This window comes from Balaenoptera physalus (assembly GCF_965194825.1).
Source record: "Balaenoptera physalus genome assembly, chromosome: 3".
In the NCBI taxonomy this organism is placed as follows: domain Eukaryota; kingdom Metazoa; phylum Chordata; class Mammalia; order Artiodactyla; family Balaenopteridae; genus Balaenoptera; species Balaenoptera physalus.
In genome coordinates, this window is record NC_138890.1 from 169,664,663 (window position 1) to 169,680,001 (window position 15,339).

The window sequence follows — 15,339 nt, forward strand, 5'->3', positions numbered from 1 at the left end:
ATATATATATATATATATATATATATATATATATATATAAAGCCCATTTCAATGTCAGTACTCCAACCTGACCCTGTAAATTGATGGGTGGGAAAGTATTATTCTAAAAATACTAAGTAAAAACCAACCAATTTGTGCTTATGTGAAAACATTGCTCAGAGCCCATACAGCTCTACCTAGCATCATTGCCTATGTGGGGCAACCAGCTAACTGGAATGTCTAATCAATCAGGAGAAAGATTTTTCCACTAAATGAGGAACAGATGCAATTGAAGTAAGTTAAACCAGTTGAAAGTTTTTTCTACAGAAGTAAATAAATTTTTAAATATTGGCACTTTCATCGGGTTGAACCTAACATGTACGGGCACCTCAATATGAAGAGTGATGAAATCGCTAACAAGCAGAACAACTCAGAAAGAGATGATTCCGAACAAAGGAAAAAGAAACGAAAAGGAACGCAAAATACGAGTCTTCGATAACGACAGACAACTCAGGGAACATCTTGACCGTGAGTGGGACCCCTCCAAGCCCAGAGCCAGTGTGGTCCCCGTGGATCCTCCTCGCAGTGGGCAGTGACCAGGAGGGACCAGCCCTGGTCATGGGAACATAGAGCCATCCTCTCGGTGAGCATCTCTCCAGACATGTACATCAGGGGAAATGGGAGTAAAAACTCTAGAGCCACGGAAACCCAACTGATAGCGACAATATAGTCATAACAATGGCTTTTGTTGCCCTTTTCATTGACCATAAAGATAACCCATGTTCATTGTGAAAAATTGAGAAAATGGAGAAAATCATGATGGAGGAAGTGATAATCACTCATCTGTATACATGCTTCTAGTTGTTTTGTCATGAATACTTGTATAAATACAAAATTAGGACTATATATTTTACATACTTTTATATACTGTGTATTTTTATAACCAGTGTATTTCACCTATGTCATAACATAATTACGTTGTAAATAATTTTCATAAGAATGTCATAAGCAGTTTCCCATGAGTTGAAATAGGCTTTGAGAAGAAAGTGAGATTCAAATGTTTCCATACTAGCTATGTAATGGATGGAAAAACATGTATTTATACTTCTCTTGTGAGATATTTATGTTGCTTCCATCTTTTTACTGTGTGTAACAGTGCCACTGTGACAATCTCTGTCCCCAACTGTTGTAAACCTCTTACTATTTCTTTAAATTAATTTGGAGTAAAATGGTGTGTTCATTTTAAAAGCTCTTGCTAAATATTTCTCTTCATAACATTTATATAAATTTACATGCCCATCAGTCAGAAAAATAAGAAGGTAAAATACATATTTGATAACTTTTGTCAATTTGGTAGTTGAAAAGGATATCTCATTGTTATTTAATTTTTTAGTGAAATTAATGTGTATGTTTCATGTCTATTTTCTTGGTCCTTTTATGAATTATCCTTCATTCATCTTTTATATGGGATTTTCTTTTTCTTAAGCACTCTGTGTATTTAGCATCACGCAGGTGGTCCACGTCTTAGCGGTATAAAGTCACCCTAGCTTTAGGGACCCAATCAATTATGGAAACTTAGTCGCCCCCACTCAGGTTGATTGCCAGGAATCAGCTCACTGAAAAGCATCTACTCCCTATTACTTCTGAGAGACCCCAGAGGAATTCCACCACATGCTAATTATTTTTATTTTTATTTTATATTATTTTATTTTTTTGTGGCCATACCGCATGACAGTAGAATCCTAGCTCCCCAACCAGGGATTCAACCCGTGTCCCCTGCAGTGGAAGCACAGAGTCTTAACCACTGGACCACCAGGGAAGCCCCCCGACCACATGCTAATAAGCCGAGCTAGTGAGCTGCCATCACCACCTGCTGTTTAACTTCTGTCCACCTTGGTCTGCCTCCCACTTGCCATGTGTACCATCAAGACAACATATTGGGAAACCATACAGCTGCCATCAATGGTCAGGAATACTCTTGGGAATAAACAGAGAAACGGTCTTCTCTAGGGTGGCAAAGCAGTAGTGTCATTCCTGTAAACTCTGCGGATGGCTGTCCTTCGGGTGCAAGAATTTGCCAGGCTTAAGAGAGGGGATGAGTAGCCTGGGAAGGGAAGTAGAACAGCTGTCTATACCTAGGAGCATCTGGGATCCAGCTCAAATAGCCAGATGTGCCCTGATATACAAACACACTAAGACTTTGTCTGTGACAAATGTTGCAAATATTTTCTTTTAGCCTGTTGCTTCTGCTGTAATTTATTAGGTTGAAGTATGTAACTTCCTCTACATGAACAAAATAAGGAGTTGACTTCTTTTTATGGAAACATGGTCCACTAGGTATTCTGAAGTGCAGAACACCAGGAAAGGCTGGATAAAAATAAACCAAACTTCTTTAAAATGCATAGCTGTGCTCACAACAAAGTAAGGAAACCCTCAAGGGTTAAAAATAAAGAGAGAATAGAAATTCACTTGGTTGCTTTGTGTGAACTGGGGGAGAGGGTAGGTAGGGCACGCCTATCTTGGTGAGCAATAACCAAGGGGTTTAGATTTTAAGGTCACAGGAAATAAGGCCTTGGGGCATGCAAGAGGGTATGAGGACATTGTTTCCCCGCCCTCCACCCCAAAAGCCCTTGATTGGCTATATCCTCAGTGAAAGGGAATGTGAAACGTCCACTCACCAGCAAAGAGACAATAAAGTGATTTTCTCCTGGGCTCATGTGGGAAAAACTCTTCTCTTAAAAATTATAGGGCGGGTGGGGGGCTGGGGGCAAAAAAAAAAAATTATAACCCTGAGCTTTCTTTCACGAAGGTTTTGAGTTTGACGTTACTACACATGGGATCCCCAAAGGAGGAAATTAACAACAACAAAAACGTAACCCCAGTCTGGTATCACTCCTGGGAAACCCCAAAGCTTCTCCAAGGGACATATTTTAATCCAGGACACTCAGGGTTTTCACAGATAAAGTCCCACTGAGCACAAACTCACAATCTAAACTTAAAAATCACAAAAGAACAATCTATCATGTGCACAAGTGAGCAGAAAACACAAACAGTAGATTCAGACATTAGAAAAATAGGATACTGAGGACAAAATTAGCCTACTTGAGATGACTAATGCCACAAAAGAAAGCAGAAAATAAGCTCAATATTCTTACAAAAAGACCACGTACATTCTAACAATGAAAATTATGCCCATTGAAAATAAAAGCCTAATGGGCATGTTAAAATAAGGAGTTAAACCAGTTGTATCTGAAATGAGAACTTCAAGCAGTTACCTAACGACTTATTCACTCAATTTAATGTCATTTCATATAGAAGGACAGCCTGTTCTGGCATCACCCAGGGTGGATGCCCACGTCTGGGAACAGAGGGGAGATCAAATGACAATGGAGGGTGAGGTAAATTGCCCTAATATTTCGAATAAGGAATTTCCTAAAATTTCCTTGTTGGCAATATCGCCAATATTCTAGAGGAGGGAGATTCAGAGGTAAAAATATATAGTCGCCCTGCAATTACATCTGTAAACTAATTATAGTTTGTTTTCTAAATATTTATGCTTCACATTAAAAAGATTCCATGATGTGGCAGGGGTTCCACGATATCAACTTCCCTTCCTTCTCTAGCAATAAAAACCTTGAGTTTTGTCTGGGCACTAAGCCATGCTGAAAAATGAGTTTCTTCTTAAGATTTAATTCTGAATAATAGGATTGAAGAGAAATGATGTGTGAAATCTCCAGGGATATAGCATCCCTTGTTCTGCCTCCTTACTGGTGGACACAGTCCTAAGAAATGTTGAGCCTTGAAGACCAGAGAGTTACCAAGGCATGGCAAGGCGACTAGGAAAAAGGATCCTGGGTGCCTGGTGACCCTGTGGAACAGAGATACCAGTTTAGATTCTGAGTGAGAAAGAAGTCAACTTCTAAGCCATCATAAATTTGGGTGAATCTATAGAGCAGAATTTGATTCCTGGGAGTGCAACGTTGCCTTTGTTAGAAACTAAAATTGATGTCATTGTCTTAGAGGAAACATTTTGACAGTGGGTGGCAAAGACACAGATCTTGGAGGCTGGAAAGCTGGTGATCTTTGTTATGCAGTGACAAAACATTCAGTGATACTGTTTTCTGCAGTATCTTGGGAGGCAAAACACATGCCATCACAACCATTCAGGAAAATGATCAGAAAATTAGAACGTTGGTGTGTTCCGGCTGCTACTTGGCACATAGGAGAGGTGTATTACAAATAGAGCCAGCGAGACGTTCAGCAAAAATGGAAGGACCTCAGCTCTGCTAAATCACCTTCTCTCTTGAGGAAGCGACTAACTCCCCTGTAGTCAATTGAGTTGACTAAGGGTCCTCTTGGGACTTGGTAAGGCTGATAAATCCGCACCCTACCTCAAACTGAAACAGTGACAAGAGGCAGCTTAGAGAAGACGACAAAGGCAAGAGCTCGTAAATTGTTCTCATGCTCCTCAAATCAGGAGTTTCCTGTCAGACAATGGGAGACCAGAACAAGGAAATTTCCTTATTTCCTTGAGACACCCTCAAGGCAGTCACCATTTACTTGAATTCTGGCAGAGCACCGAGATGAGGAAATAAAAATGCTGAATTTTAAGGTTGAAATGGCAGTCACTGCTAAGTTTTTCTGAGAAAAGCGTGTTGTTAAGGAAACCACAAGGCGAGCCTGCGTACCTATGTGATTGGTGACCCACTGTCATCCTGTTGGAGGTTGTGCTTGCCCCAGCTGGATCACACAGGCTAAGGGACCACAAGGGCAAAGGGACCACACAGGTACACCCAGCAGACAAAGCCATGCAAGACAAAGGACGAGGATCTCCTTCCAGAGAGCTCTGCCCAGGGCGTCCAGATGAAGTGACCAGAGACTTGACTCCACTTCCCGGGCAGGGCGACTTCAGAAGGATGTGCTAACCAGTAAGAACCCGTGGCTGCTATTTGTCTTCCACTGGGAGATTTTTTTTTTTCAATGAATTTTCCTGTTCCTACTTTACCATTGTATATTGGATGTGATGGATGGGCAGAAAACTTATCTTTTAATGTACACTTGCTAGACTAGGGGACCAAGCCTGGACCTGGTGAAGACAGCACACATTTGGAGGCGAATGCAATGACAATATGGGATTGCCTGCCTGGGGTAGGGGTTGGATGTGTCTTCACGTGAGAAGATGATTAGGCTTGGATATTTGGATGGCCAGAAAGGCCAATTAAGACAGAACTAATGCAAAAGCAATAACCATTGTTTCTTCTATAGTATGTAATTCCATACACTATATTTAGCTGAGCACATGGTGATTCAGAATCTATATCTGACCATGTAACTAAGTTCCAGCCAAGGTCATGTGTGTGTAGCCTCCAGGGCACGTCCACATGAGAAAGAGTATGCATTCCCTTTCTCTTCTCCTCCCTTCTTTCATGGCTGGAATTTTGGAGTGGTGGTTAAACATGTTGGACCATGAAGACATGGGAAGCCCACTACGAATGGCCCCAGAGAGGAGCCAGTCTCCTGAGGAATTTTGGAAGTGATCTATCATCACAGCCCTGGCTTTTCCTTTGCCCCCAGGGTTTAAGCCCCTGTTATTTTGCGTCTCTGTCACATAAAGCCCAGTTAAATCCTTGTTACCACACATAGAGAGGTTAAGTCACACTTGTATAATTCTTTCATGGTCTTTGTACAATATTTTGCTGACAGATCCAAGTAATTATGAAATATCTGAAAATGGGGGACTAAACTCAAATGTATAGCCAAATAATTATTATAGATGCGTGTGCACCTGTGCACATACATGCCCATCGGAAGGTGAAGCAGTGAGAGGTAAATCACAGCCCCTTTCCTGTAAGGAATTAATGCGGAGAGTGAAGCACAGGGGCAGGGGGCCTGGTTTACGTGCCAGGAGGCCGGGATCAGATGTTGCTCTGTCCCCAACTGGCTCTGTGAATCCAGAAGGGACACATCATCTCTCTAGCCTCATTGTCTTCATCTGTGTGATGAAGTTCAAGATCAATGATCTTGAAAATCCCATTTGGCTCTCAAATCTTATCTTGACATTAACAAAGTAATATTAATTTTGCAGTTTCCTAATCTGCAGTTATACATTCTCGCCTTCAACTCCATCTGTTTGCCGACCTTGGGAATAGGAGCCATTAAACTTGGAATAAAAACACTCAGAAATTAAGTTTGCCTTTTTGTTATGAAATAAAATTAAAGTGCCAAGCGTGTTTTGTCAGTTCAAATTAACATTTGGACACAGGACGGCCCTGATGCTTGGGTACCAAACACAGCGAACAATCTTTTCACTCTGCTGCTGCATTCAGTTTTTCCCAGAATTGGGAAAAAAGAAAAGAAAAATCATGCTTTGAAGCTAAACAAGATTCCTTTTTCTTTTATTTCAAATAGTTTGGAGAACATTTAAATTTCCCACCTGTTTTTCTAAATAAAGAGAACCGGGGGCCCTGATGCCCTTATGGTTTGGCCAGGGCACTGAGATCTGTAAGTGGCTTGCTCCTTGCCTTACATCTGGCTACTTACCCTGAAGGGGAGTCAGTCCGGACAGGTATCCTGTGCTCGAGTTATTTCTACACATGTCCAGTCAGCCTTAACCCAATCTTTTAACAGTAAGATCTGTTGTTGCCTAGATTGCTAATGCCTTTTGTGAAATCCTATAACTTACAACTCCTTTTGTCTCCAATCTTTCAGGAATATTTTGACAGGCAAGGGCTTCTTCTATGGAAAATGACAGGCTACACTTAATGTGACTTGGACAAAACTCAGGACTGTTTTAAAATGTAGATTTTCCTTAAATTTGTGAAGTGGGAAAAATTAGCTACTGTACCATACAAATGATTTCCCCACCCTGGGTCATGTCATGCTCTGAGTCTGAGCAATTTACCGAAATCCTTAGTATTTTTGTCACATTCTAAAAACTGTTAGAAATAATCTAACAGAGCACTAGAGTCATTCATTTTGTTTTCACTCTACAAGAAAATAGTTTTGAACTCCTGGTAACGTAAGCCACTATGCCGGCACTGTGAATACCAAGAAGATAAAATCTGGTCCAGGTCTGAAAAGCTGATGTTCCTGAAACAAAATTCCTGAGAGTAAAGACTGCCAGGGGAAGGAGATGACAGGGATTTAGTTATAGGAATGGCAAGACTTTACAGTAATTCTGATTTACCTTCAGAAGGTAACATGGAGGCTGTGTGTGCTAGCGTTTCCCGCGGCTGCCGTCCTCAAAGGGCGGTCCCCAGACCCGCAGCATCGGCATCGCCTGGAGACAGGTTAAAGATGCAGTCTTGGGCCTCTCCCAAGACCCAATGAATCAGACACTCGGGAGGGTGTTGGGCACCAGTTTGGTTTTCATGAACTCTCCCAATGATTCTGAGGCATGTTCAAGTTTGGGCGCCACTGGGATCAGCCACCCGGGGGCCAAAGGTGGCCCTCCACCTGCTTTTGTAAATAAAGTGTTATTGGAACACAATTCATTTATCTCTTGTCTGGAGTTACAACAGAGACCCCCATGGCTCACAAAGCCTAAATATTTACTACCTGGCCTTTACAGGAAAAGTTCACCAACCTCTGGTCTAGTGCATAGTAGAGGTGGTAGAGAAGATCCAGCCTCAGAGGACAGCCATCTGAATCCCATCTATGCCTCCCAGTTGTCTGATTGTGGGGGAAATGACTTAATCTCTCTGCCTCAGTGTTCTCATCCATAAAGTGGTGATAATAATCGTTTCCAGCATGTAGAGATTTTGTGAGGACTTAGCAGGTTAATAGCTTAAACCTTTAAGCCCAGAGCCTGGTAAACAGGAAATACTCAACACGTGTCAACTGTTGATACATGAAAGACACACTGTAAGACACTTGGCTGGGGACTGTCTGAGCCTCAGATGTTTGTGACTTCACCTGAGCAGTCACCATAGATGATGAATCACGTGCCCTGAACAGCACGAGGCTCTGAGGAATGACATAGAAGACAATCCTGCCTACTCGGAGAGGGTAGCAGTATTGGGCTCGGTGGAGGCTGGCAGGTGTGGCATAATTTTCTGGGAATGAGGTAACTACAGGCCATTTCCTCACCCACCCAAGAGTCTGACATGTTTCTCCGGGGTGAGCTGGAATGATATCATCTCCTAGGGGCAGTGAAAGGTGAAATAAATATTATTGTAGCTCCTATGCTTGCATGATTAAAGAAACATGTCTGTGCCGGTTGAGCTGAGAATTTAGGGTAAGGAGAGAGTAAACAATGGTCAAAATGGTCTTGGTGCTACTCAATGGGGAATACTTTCTCAGTCCATATCCCACAGAAGGTGCTTTCATCCATGTACAAAACTGCAAAATCTGATCCTAGCAGAAGAGAAAAGTGTGTGTATGTGTGTGCGTGTGTGTGTGAGAGAGAGACAGAGACAGAAAGGGAGAGACAGAGACAGAGGCTCTCATAATACAGGCAATCTCTAAACTAATAATCAAGGCAACATTTTGCAGGAGATACTACAGATAAACAAAATATTCTATAGAAATCAATTGATAAAAGTTGAATTTTAATGAATTTTGGGGCAAGGTGAGGAAATATTAAGAATCTGCTCTGATTATATAAGATTCTAAACAGAAAAACGTGTCTCTCAATATAGCTTAGTATGGAATGAGTTGCTCTATAGGCTACTCAGAGCAAGAATTCCAGAAGCTTAGAGATGGATAGAAAAACACTCCCAGTTGAGCACTCAAGCCTTTGTTCTATTGGATCATTTCTTCCTCAGGACTATCAGAACCACTCATGATTTAGAGACAAGTAAGCTTTTGAACTGACAGTAACCCGAGTCAATATGGGCTGTGTTTCAGACTCACCCAGGGAGCTTTTTCAAAATCACATATCTGAACTCACCCCCTAGAGACGAATTCACTGGGTTGAGGGTCAGCCTGGGCTTGTGTTTGTTGACAAACTCCCGAGATATTTCTGATTAGTCACACTGGTTAAGGACTGTGATGAGCAGTTCCTTCTAGAAGAGATACAGGAGATTAACATCGAATTCCATTGCACAGTTATTCAGGTTTACTGTGTTGAAACTTGTATGAGAAGTTTAGTACAGTGGGAAGAGGGTGGCGTTTGGAGTCCAACCCTTCTGGGTTCCTCTGGTTATTAGTTTGTGGGTTACTTCATAGAGGCTCATTCTCTCTGAACCACATTTTCAAACTCTGTAAAATGAATAAGGTGGTGCCCCTTTCTCGTGGCTGCTGTCTGCTGACCTGCCTGCGTCACCCTGCCTCTCTCACTGAAGGCTCCTCTTGGTGATTTCAGCATCTACACTGACCACACATCTAAGATGCTGGGCTTCTGTTCCATGACCCGTCTGTCCTCCCCACTTTCAACAACCACTAACTTCTCCCCATTGGCCCCCGTCTCCATGGAAACACGTTGATGCACTGCACCTCCTCAACCTCCCCCTCCCCCATAACAACTTCTCTGCTTCACTTTCAAAGGGATCCCTTGCAGTGATTCCTGACTTTATCTTATCCTGCAGTCCACTGCCACCATCATTTTTGTCCCCACGTCCTCCTTAGTTGGCTTCCATTGCATAACTGTAAAGTCACTTCCTTGTAAACATCTCCAGTTTTCCTGCTTTTCTCTTTTTCCGTTGCCTGGAGAAACCATCTCCTGGCTGGACCCAATCACTGGCCTTCCCCACACCAGTGCCTTGGCTGCTGAACTTTGCTGGAGAAAATGGCACTAGCATGTGGATGGGGTTCATTTTATGATGACGACCACAAGCCTCATTTGTCATTCAGTGCAGCATGGAGATCCCAGTAAGATTATTTTCCTGATTTCCAAGATGCTGATTTCACAGCTTCTCTTCTCTAAACTTCATGCCTTCTACCTACTCCATACCCGAACCTGACATCATACTTCACTAGGAAAACAAAAGTTATCAGAAGGGCAGGCGTGCATCTGTACCAACAAAGCTCCATTCCCCCCTGTGCCTGGTCTCTCCCTGGCCCTCTCTCCTATGACAACGCTAAGACAAACCCCTGCTCTCTCCAAACACAAATTCTATTATCTCCTATTTTCCCAAGGACTTTGTTCCTGGTATTATCTTTTTTCCTCTATTACATAGACAATTTCTTTCTGTCTCTGAAGGTATTTCAGTCCATATATAAACATGCTTCAAATGACCCACTTTAATAAATAGCCCTCTGTACACACATCTCTCCAGCTGGTACCGGTCCTTTTGTTCCTCTTCAGGACAAAACCGCTCTAATGAGTTTTCTTTGCCTACTGTGTGCACTTTCTTACTTCCTATGAACCTTCTTTATTGAATTATGAAATCTTGTGAGCATACAGAAAAGGATAATAATCTAATGAACACCCACCAAACCAGCTTTATCCAATCTTAACATTTCTCAATATTGCTTCATATCTTTTTTTTTTTAAATGGAAAACAGAATCACAGATAGAGTTGGTGTCCCTTGTTTATCCTTCTACAATCTCCTTCTCCCCTCCCTCCCCAGACATGAATGTTTATCATTTCTGTTGCTATTTAACTACTGTGTATATATCCATACATTATACAGATATGATTTTTGGTTGTACTACTTTATATGAACCGGCAGTATACTGAATGTCCTCTGAAACTTTGCCCACTGGGCTGTATGGAATGTACATTTTCAACTTTATAGGGGTGGTCAAAATGCCTTCCCAAGTGATTGTACCCATTTACACCTCTAAAGTTCCCCTAGTCAATGTGTGATAGCACTTGGTATTGCCAGACTTTTTTGTTATTGCCACTCTGATTGGTTTGGCATGGTGTCATCTTGCTTTAATTAAATTTCCATGATTATTAAGGAGGTTGGATTCTATTCTTATGTTTATTGGCCACTGAGCTTCCTGTTCCATTTGCACATTTTTCTATTGCTTCCTCCTTCTCCAGTGGATGGGTGGGAGTTAGAAGATATATTCTGTCTACCATTTTTTGTCATTTGTATGCACTGACAATTCTCCCGGGCTATGGCTTGCTTTAAGTTGTATTTTGTCATATGCAAGTTCTAAACTTTAATGTTGTTTGCTGTACTGATCTTTTTTATTTTCTTTAAGACTGGTGCTTGTATCTTATTTTGAGAACTGCTTCCCTACCCAGAGGTCATATAGATAGATGCTTAACATGTTTTCCTAAATGTTTGAATGTTCTGCTTCTCACTTTGGCTTTAATCTACTTTGAAGTTATTTCTATGACTGGCTTGAGGGAAGTATCTGATGAAATGTTTTTGCATCGGGATAGTCAATTGTCTTAGACCAATTTGAGCTCCACTTCTCCCCAGTGAGCCCCTTTGTCGCATGTTAAAGCTGGCATACGTGGGCGTCTGTCTATGGACCCTCTGCTCCATTGTTTTCTCTGTCTCTCCTTGTGCCAATATATAAATGTCATAATTGCTATAGCTTTATGAACAGTATTGATATCTAATGACCCCCATCTATCTTGTTCATTTTCTACAGAAATCACTTAACCACTCCTAAACATTTGCTCTTGCCTTGCTTATACATTTTAGGATCTACCTAAGTTCCATAGAGCCAGTCGAGATCTTGATTGGACCTACATTGTATTTAAGGATGAATTTGCGGAGGATGGACATTTCGAAATGAATATGTCATGTTCAAGATATTATACACTGAATCATTCCACCCTTAAATGTGAGATAGGATTGATTTATTTAGATCATCTTTAGGATCTTTAAATTTAGTTTTATAAGTTTTCCACAAAGGTTCAACATATCTTTTGCCAACATTATTCCTAGGTAACAATTGTTTTTTTTTGTTAATGTTATCTTTTCTAAATTATATTTTCTGCTATTTGCTGCTGGCTTATGGGAACACAATTGATTTGTATGTTGAGATTCTATCTAGCAACCTTGCAGAACTTTCTCTTTATTCTAATTATTTATCTGTAGATGTTCTTAAGTGGTTTTACTGGAGACACTTATACAGTCTGTAATTTAAAGTTTGTTCCTTCCTTTTCAACCATTGTTTCTGTGTTGAATAAAAGTGTTGATATGTGCATACTGGTCTTGATCTTCTCTTTCAAGTAAATATCTCCAACTTTTCACAATTAAACGTCAAGTTTGTTTTTTTTTTTTGTAGATAGTCTATTAGATTAGGTAAATTTCTTTCTACCACTAGTCTATTTTTTTTGAATTTTTGAATTTTATTTAATTTATTTTTTTATAGAGCAGGTTCTTATTAGTCATCCTTCTTATACATAGTGTATATATGTCAATCCCAATCTCACAATTCATCCCCCCCCACCCCCCCCCCACCACTTTCCCCCCTTGGTGTCCACACGTTTGTTCTCTACATCTGTGTCTCTATTTCTGCCCTGAAAATCGGTTCATCTGTACCATTTTTCTAGGTTCCACATATATGCGTCAATATATATTTGTTTTTCTCTTTCTGACTTACTTCACTCTGTATGACAGTCTCTAGATCCATCCACGTCTCTACAAATGACCCAATTTTGTTCCTTTTTATGGCTGAGTAATATTCCATTGTACATATGTACCACATCTTCTTTATCCATTCATCTGTCGATGGGCATTTAGGTTGCTTCCATGACCTGGCTATTGTAAATAGTGCTGCAGTGAACATTGGGGTGCATGTGTCTTTTTGAATTATGGTTTTCTCTGAGTCTATGCCCAGTAGTGGGATTGCTGGGTCATATGGTAATTCTATTTTTAGATTTTTAAGGAACGCCCATACTGTTCTGCATAGTGGCTGTATCAATTTACATTCCCACCAACAGTGCAAAAGGGTTCCCTTTTCTCCACATCCTCTCCAGCATTTGTTGTTTGCAGATTTTCTGATGATGCCCATTCTAACTGGTGTGAGGTGATACTTCATTGTAGTTTTGATTTGCATTTCTCTAACAATTAGTGATGTTGAGCAGCTTTTCATGTGCTTCTTGGCCATCTGTATGTCTTCTTTGGAGAAATGTCTATTTAGGTCTTCTGCCCATTTTTGGATTGGGTTGTTTGTTTTTTTTAATATAGAGCTGCATGAGCTGTTTATATATTTTGGAGATTAATCCTTTGTCAGTTGCTTCATTTGCAAATATTTTCTCCCATTCTGAGGGTTGTCTTTTTGTCTTCTTTGTAGTTTCCTTTGCTGTGCAAAAGCTTTGAAGTTTCATTAGGTCCCGTTTGTTTTTTTGTTTTTATTTCCATTACTCCAGGAGGTGGGTCAAAAAAGATCTTGCCGTGATTTATGTCAAAGAGTGTCCTTCCTACGTTTTCCTCTAAGAGTTTTATAGTGTCCGGTCTTACATTTAGGTCTCTACTACTAGTTTAATAGCTAAGAGGCTTTTTAAAATGATAAATATATGTTGAATTTTATCAAAGCATATTATGTAGTTTCTGAAATGATCATACGGTTTTTCTTTTTTATTCTGTTGATGAGGTGCTTTATATTGGTATATTTTCTAATGATAAAACGTCCTTGAATTTTGGGGAGTTTGGTGTATGGTTTTTGTATTCACTGGAATAACTTTCATAGAGTAGGGATTAATTGTGCCTTGAATATTTGATAGAATCTTCCTAGAAAACCATGCAGGCCTGTTTGCTTGTTCTTCTTTTTACTGATTCAGTTTCTTTAACGGTTGTAAGTGTTTTTGGATTTTCATTTCTTCTTTAGTTAGTTTTCTAAAGCTGATTTTTTTCTAGTGAGTTACATATCTTTTCAGAGGTCTATTTTATTAACCTTTTATGATTTTTTGAAAACAGCTTCGGTATTGTCCATTCTCTCTATTGTATCTTTATAGCCTATTTCATTAAAATGTGATAGTAACTACATTATTTTCCTTGCTCTGTTCTTTTTCTGGGTTTTTTTTTTTTTTTTAAAGAAATGGAGGCCTTACTTGATTTTTTTTTTTAATTTTTTAATATTATTTATTTATTTATTTATTTATTTTTTTATGGCTGTGTTGGGTCTTCGTTTCTGTGCCAGGGCTTTCTCTAGTTGCGGTGAGCGGGGGCCACTCTTCATCGCGGTGCACGGACCTCTCACTATCGTGGCCTCTCCTGTTGTGGAGCACAGGCTCCAGACGCTCAGGCTCAGTAATTGTGGCTCACGGGCCCAGCTGCTCTGCGGCATGTGGGATCTTCCCAGACCAGGGCTTGAACCCGTGTCCCCTGCATTGGCAGGCAGACTCTCAACCACTGCGCCACCAGGGAAGCCCTTTCTGGGTTTCTGAGTTAGACATTTAGCTTGTTAATTGCAGTCCTTCTTAGAGTTCTCATCCCCCCCAAAAACCATTTTTTTTCTATTTCTTTAAATTTGTATCTATATGAGATGGTGGATGTTCACTAAACTTACTGTGACAATCTTTTTATGATGTAAGTCAAATCATTATGCTGTACACCTTAAACGTATACAGTGCTGCATGTCTATTATATCTCAATAAAGTTGGAAGAAAAAAATTTCACTGCTAAAATTTCACTTAAGGCTAAATTTCTCTGTAAATATGACTTTACATATATCACGTAAGTTTTACATGTTGTATTTTTATGCAACATATGAATTTTTCTGATTTCCATTATGTCTTGTCACATGCGTTATTAGAAATATGGCTTACAACTGACACGTGTGAAGTTTTCTAAATTTTTTTTAAAATTATTAATTTGTAACCTAATCATGGTACTAACTATTCAGAATTTATTGAGGCTTTCTTTGCAGCCCCAGACTTGATTAATTTTTCTAAATCTTGCACGAGCATTTGATATATCCATTAGAATAACCTTGCTAATTGCTTTTCTCAGGATATCTAAATTCATACTATTTTTTTTCCTGTGGATCCATCAATTAGTGAGAGAAATATGCTCCATCAATGATTGAGGATTCGTGATTTTCCTTACAATACTGTAGATTTTTACTTTTTATATTTTGAAACTCTTTTGTTAGTTGTATACGTATTTGTATTTCCTAATAAACTGAATCTTTTTTAGATAGTAAATATTTTTACTGAAAAAGATTTTAATCTAAATATCTGTGTTTCTGATATTAGTATTTGTAAACTAGCTTTATTCTGACTGATGTTTGCCTGGTGTATTTTTTCCCTTGGTGTTACTGTGCTTTCTGATGTAACTAGATTTTATATATTTACTTAATTTCTTCTAGTTTTTCTTTCTACAATTTTTTTCTTTACAGTTGTCTTCATTCCCTTTCCAGCCTTCTACTGGATTGATCAAGTTGTCTTTATTTCATCTTTTTTCCTCTCTACTGTTTTAGAAGATTGTATCTGTGGCTGTTCTTTTGCAATTACGATTACTATCCTTGATATTTTAACAACTGTGTATGAGTTAACTTCTAAAGTT